Source organism: Felis catus, chromosome A1 (assembly GCF_018350175.1).
Source record: "Felis catus isolate Fca126 chromosome A1, F.catus_Fca126_mat1.0, whole genome shotgun sequence".
Classification (NCBI taxonomy): Eukaryota; Metazoa; Chordata; class Mammalia; order Carnivora; family Felidae; genus Felis; species Felis catus.
The window spans coordinates 196,888,780-196,894,779 of record NC_058368.1 but is presented as its reverse complement, the minus strand read 5'-3'; the positions used below and the strand labels follow the sequence as shown (position 1 = coordinate 196,894,779).

Sequence of the window (6,000 nt, the reverse complement as noted above, 5' to 3'; positions counted from 1 at the left end):
TGAACTAGAAGGCAGGGTGGGCGGCGCCCCCGGGCGCGCTAGGCGCTCAGCAGCTCTCTGCGCTGGCGGCGGGCCAAGGCCAGGGCCACCCCGGTCCGGCCCGGCCGGGTCCCGGGCGCAGCGAGTGGAAAACAACCTGGCCGCAGACAATTGACAAAGGCGCGAGAGCGGGCCGCCCTTCCGCGGCGCACGCACGCGCGCAGCGTGGGCAGAGCCGCGCCCGCCCGCGCCCTCCGTGGGACCCGCGGCGCAGAGGCCCAGACGCGGCGCGGGGCAGGGGAGCCGGGCGCCCCTGGCGCCCCCGCGGCTGCGTCGCCGGAGGCAGAGATCCGCGAGGTGAGGGCTGCCGGCTATTGGGGCGGGGTGGGCGCGGAGAGGAGGGGCGCTCGGATTCAAGTGGGGAGGTGGGGAGCGGGGAAGCCGCGACGCCCGGTCCCAGGTGGCGCGGTGAGCTTTGTTTGCGTCACGGGTCTTACGGGCATGCTGGCAACCTGATCCATGGGACCTTTTACAGGTGGAAAACTAAGGCCCAGAGAGGTAAGGTGGCCTAAAAAAAAAAAAAAAAAAGCTTAACCCCTGCTTGCTTCAGTGTAGGATTTGGGGTGACTTTTAATAAGAACCCATAGGTTAAAACAATGGAAAATGCAAACAATATTAAAGAATCTTTGAGAAGGAAAATATAATTGTGACTAGTCAGTCCAGGCCAGGGGAAAAGGGAAAGGAAATTTGCCTCCCTGCGGTGAGCTGCCTTGGCCAAGGATCCCCAGAAAGGTTGTGCCAAAGCTGGGACCGAGAGCCGAGCGGAGAGCCCGGGGCTGTCCCGCTCCCCCTACAGTGCTCCGTGCACAGTGAGCGCTCAAAACTTGGAGGGGAGTAGAGAAACTTGACAGCAGCCTGCCCACATGCTTAACCTTCTGGGGATCCCCGACCCCTTAGAAATCTGAGTCTCTCCCCGCCCCCAAGGTTCACGCATAACCTTGCACACGGTTTCAGGTTTGAATGAAGCATTCTGCTGTAAGAAGTGACTGAAGGCTGGCATTCAGGCTGTGCTGTTCGGAGCATTCTTTTGCTCTTTTTTTTTTTTTTTTTAATTTTTTTTCAACGTTTTTTATTTATTTTTGGGACAGAGAGAGACAGAGCATGAATGGGGGAGGGGCAGAGAGAGAGGGAGACACAGAATCGGAAACAGGCTCCAGGCTCTAAGCCATCAGCCCAGAGCCCGACGCGGGGCTCGAACTCATGACCGCGAGATCGTGACCTGGCTGAAGTCGGACGCTTAACCGACTGCGCCACCCAGGCGCCCCTCTTTTGCTCCTTTAAAGGGAGGCAGCTGCGAAAGAAGTGAGTCCAATTAGACGGTCAGTCCAGTGTCCTGACCCTGCTAGCTGTGCGACCTTGGACCAGTAGTTTAACCTCTCCAGGGCCCAGTTTTACCTGTGAAATAGGGATAAGATTGTCTGCTTCATCCTTCAAGTTATGTTCAGACTTAAGAATGAAGGCTGAGCCCTTCTGTGCTGGTGCACAGAATCCAGTGGCCCGCTGCTGTGCCAGTTAGGAAAGGTGATGCCCTGGGAGAAATCGGGCTGTGTCTGAAATAATTAAAAACAACTATAAACATGAAACTCTAAAGTGAACCCTGTTGTGGCTTAGAAGCAGCAGCGCATGTTGTGATGACGATAGCCTAAATAAAACCACAGCAATGCCTAGCATCAGTATTTGGCCCAAGGTGAAATGCTGAGAGTAGAAGCTACCAGACATTCTTTTTTTTTTTTTTTAATTTTTTAATGTTTATTTATTTTTGAGAGAGAAAGAGAGAGAGGGAGAGAGAGAGCATGAGTGGGGGAGGGGCAGAGAGAGAGGGAGACACAGAATTGGAAGCAGGCTCCAGGCTCTGAGCTGTCGGCACAGAGCCCGACGCGGGGCTCGAACTCACAGACCGCGAGATCATGACCTGAGCCGAAGTCCGATGCTCAACCAAGTGAGCCACCCAGGTGCCTCTGAGAGAGAGAGAGAGCCCCACGCTGTGTGTGGAGCCCAACTCAGGGCTTGATCCCATCAACCCTCAGGGATGATGACCTGAGGCTAAATGAAGAGTTGGACTCTCAACCCACTGAGCCCCTGGGGTGCCCTGAAGCTACCAGACATTCTAACAAGGACGGTTTATTGGGCCTTGCTTGCCTTTTTCGGATGGAGCCGATACCTGCATAGCTTGGTTTTCCATGAGAGGATAGAGGAGGGCATACATGGGGGCCTGGGCAACGCACAGTCTTACCAGGTGATGGGGGCTCAGCTGAGTCCCTGCCAGGGGACAGGAGTTGCTGGCAGCTGGCTCTCATCCCTCTTCGATCAGCAGCTTGCCATGGTAAACAGTGCTTCCGTTGAGTCTATTCTAGATCAAATAAATGGCTTTTTATTTAACTCCTGAGGCGGGTGTTTGAGCGCTGTAACTGAAGCAAAATGGCGTTTGTTGAGCTTGATTGTCCAAAGCCTATTGGTTGTTCATTAGGAGTTTTAAAGTCTGTGGATCCAAAATTGTGAGGACAGGGCCTGGCAGGCCTACTTACCTATAAAAAGAACTACTCTTACAAAAGGCTGTGTGGTCTCCTTTCTCTACCATTTTAGGCCTTGCAAATAGAGTCAGGGAAATATGGCTTAGGGCAAATAGCTGCTATTTAATTTGGATTAAGACACATACTACCTGTCTGGTGGCTTACATTCCTCTCTGGGTATTTATAAAGGAGAGTTTTTCCTTGGAAACAGAGGATGTGTATGTGTGCATCTGGGATGCCTCTTGCCTCCTCTCTGTCTCACCTTCAGCCAGTCATTTCTCAACCATTTTTTTTGCAAGCTCAGGGACTTTGGCAAGTTCCTTCCCTTCCCGGCTCTGTGGCCTGATTTTGTTTCACAGTAACTCTGTTACAAAGTTGTTTTTTCTCTTAAAGTAAGTGGTACACCCATGGCGAGGCTTGAACTCAAAACCCCAAGATCAAGAGTCACCTGTTCTACCAACTGAACCAGCCAGGTGTTCTTACAAAGTTTTTTCTCTAAAAAATATTTTTTTAACGTTTGTTTATTTTTCAAGAGAGAGAGAGACTGTGAGCAGGGGCAGGGCAGAGAGAGGGAGACACAGAATCTGAAACAGGCTCCAGGCTCTGAGCTGTCAGCACAGAGCCCGATGCGGGGCTGGAACTCACGGACCTTGAGATCATGACTTGAGCGAAGTCGGATGCTCAACCGACTGAACCACCCAGGTGCCCCTAGAAAGTTTTTTCTAATTTGACCTTTAGGTTCCAAACATTTGGTGCCCCATAGGACGACATCAGGCAAATGTGCTCACTCCCTCAGGCCAAGGTTCTTCCTTATTTGAACACAGCCCACGCAGGCCTTTCCAGACTGGCTGTCTTCACTCTTTAAACAGTTCTTTAGCAGGAAAGGCAGAATTGCTCAAGAAAGGACCTACAGACTACTTGCATCAGAATTACTTAGGGGGGGCGCCTGGGTGGCGCAGTCGGTTAAGCGTCCGACTTCAGCCAGGTCACGATCTCGCGGTCCGTGAGTTCGAGCCCCGCGTCAGGCTCTGGGCTGATGGCTCGGAGCCTGGAGCCTGTTTCCGATTCTGTGTCTCCCTCTCTCTCTGCCCCTCCCCCGTTCATGCTCTGTCTCTCTCTGTCCCAAAAATAAATAAAAACGTTGAAAAAAAAATTAAAAAAAAAAAAAAAATCACTTAGGGACTTGCTGAAACGAGCCATCCCTGACCTCCTGAATCAGAATCTTCAAGAGTGGGGACAGGGCACCAGGGTGGCTCAGTCTAGTTGGGCTCTTGGTTTCGGCGCAGGTCATGATCTCATGGCACAGAGCCTGCTTGGCATTCTTTGTCTCTCTCCTCTCTCTCTGCCTCACCCCCACCCCCACCCCTGCTCCTGCTCTTTCTCGAATGAACATTAAATACGTACATATACAATAAACTTAAAAAAAAAATCTTCAAGAATGGGGGCAAGAATTTGCCTGCCTGACCAGTGCTCCTGATGGTTCTTATGCACCTTAGGTTATCAGTGTGTGTGTTGGAGGTGGGGATTGGTAATGGGGGACTACATATTCTTTATAACACTCCGTATCGTTTGTCTAAATTATGTAAGGAGTGAGAGCCTCTTTTGTAATTTGAACGAACCATAATGTCCAAGGAGGACATATGGGTGGCAAGTAAGCACTTGAAAAGATGCTGCAGATAATTCATCATTAGGGAAATGCATGTCAAAACCATAATGAGATATCACTTGCTACCTGTTAGGATGGCTAAAATTAAAAAGACTGACTAGAGGATAACTGATGAGGATGTGGAGGAACTAGAAGTCACATACACTGTTGGTGGAAATGTAAAGGGGTACCACCACTTTTGAAAAGTTTGACATTTTCTTTTTAAAATTTTTTTTTCAACGTTTTTATTTATTTTTGGGACAGAGAGAGACAGAGCATGAACGGAGGAGGGGCAGAGAGAGAGGGAGACACAGAATCGGAAACAGGCTCCAGGCTCCGAGCCATCAGCCCAGAGCCTGATGCGGGGCTCGAACTCGCGGACCGCGAGATCGTGACCTGGCTGAAGTCGGACGCTTAACCGACTGCGCCACCCAGGCGCCCCAACATTTTCTTAAAATGTTTGACATTTTCTTAAAAAGTTAAAGGGGTGCCTGGGTGGCTCAGTCAGTGAAGCATCCAGCTTCGCTCAGGTCATGATCTCACAGTTCACGAGTTCGAGCCCCGCATCAGACTCTGTGCTGACAGCTCAGAGCCTGGAGCCTGCCTCAATTCTGTGTCTCCCTCTCTCTCTGCTCCCCCCCCCCCGCCTCGCCCCCCGCACTCATGCGCGCACACACTCTCTCTCTCTCTCTCTCTCAAAAATAAATAATAAACATTAAAACATTGAAATGTAAGTCATGTAAGCCAGACAGTACATCTCTCCGTCTAGCTCTGTTGTAATAAATGGAAAACAACCAATTGTTTATCCAGTGTGATAAATAGAAAACAACCATTGTGCTATATCCATGCAGTCGAATACCACTCAGCATTTAAAAAGGAATGAACTCTTGATACGTGCCACAACATGGATAGATCTCAAAAGAATTTTGCTGAAAAGAGAAGAAAAAGGCCAGACCAAAAAGAGCCCATACTCTATAATTCCACTGATATAAAATTCGAGGGGAGTTTGCTCTCTCTCACCTGACCTTGAGCTTTTTGGTGGCCCCTGAGAGTTGTATATGATTATACTAGTCTGATTCCATTTGTTACAGTGCCATTGGCAATTTGATCATTATTCCGCTGGTTCATCCGCATCATTCATTCATTCAATTAATTGAGCACTTACCATATGCTAGATCTGGAGTCGGCACTAGGTGATGTGTTGGAAAACAGATGTGATCCTCCCCCTGGCGGGGCTTACGCTTTATTGAATGAACCTGTAAAACAAATAGAATAAGAAAAATAATTACTGGGGGGGGGGGGGGGAAGGAGTAGTTTTTTGGAAGGAGGATGGGAATCAAGGGAAAACTTGTCTGGGTTCCAAGCAGTCAGTTGCATGTTTTTGAAAGACGCTCCACTCTGGTGCTGTGCATCCAGTCAGGAGACTTAGCAGTCTTCCAGGAGAAAGGTGGTGGAGGTTTAGACTCGGGTGGTCTTGGAGATGGAAAGCGCTGGAAGGACTGACAGATGGCCTTAAGCAAACTGAGCAGATCCCAGAGGTTGACACTGATCAACATTTTTGAATTGTGTAGTTTTATCAGTTTTTAGTTCATATTATTGTCCTATGATTCCTCCCACCTTCAGTCCCAGCCTCCATCACCCTTGTCTTACTCCCTAGAGAGACTCCTTCAAAGGGGCACTTGGGCAGCTCAGTTAGTGAAGCATCTGACTCTTGGTTTCAGCTCAGGTCACGATTGCACAGTTCGTGAGTTCAAGCCCTGAGTTGCTGACAGTGCGGAGCCTGCTTGGGATTTTCTCACTGCCTCT

At 49.8% G+C, this 6,000-nt stretch overlaps 1 protein-coding gene across 2 annotated transcripts in view; it reads left to right on the top strand.

Annotated features, from left to right (window-relative positions):
• The first annotated feature begins 206 nt into the window (after positions 1–206).
• ARHGEF37 (Rho guanine nucleotide exchange factor 37) overlaps positions 207–6,000 on the top strand; it is a 58,278-nt gene continuing 52,484 nt past the window's right edge. The window contains exon 1 of one of the 2 annotated variants that reach the window (XM_006927999.3): positions 207–336. The gene's annotated coding sequence lies outside the window, so the exon portion shown is untranslated. Of the gene's footprint in view, positions 337–443; positions 538–6,000 lie in introns of those variants that run through there. The other variant, XM_045037007.1, reaches the window with a different exon arrangement.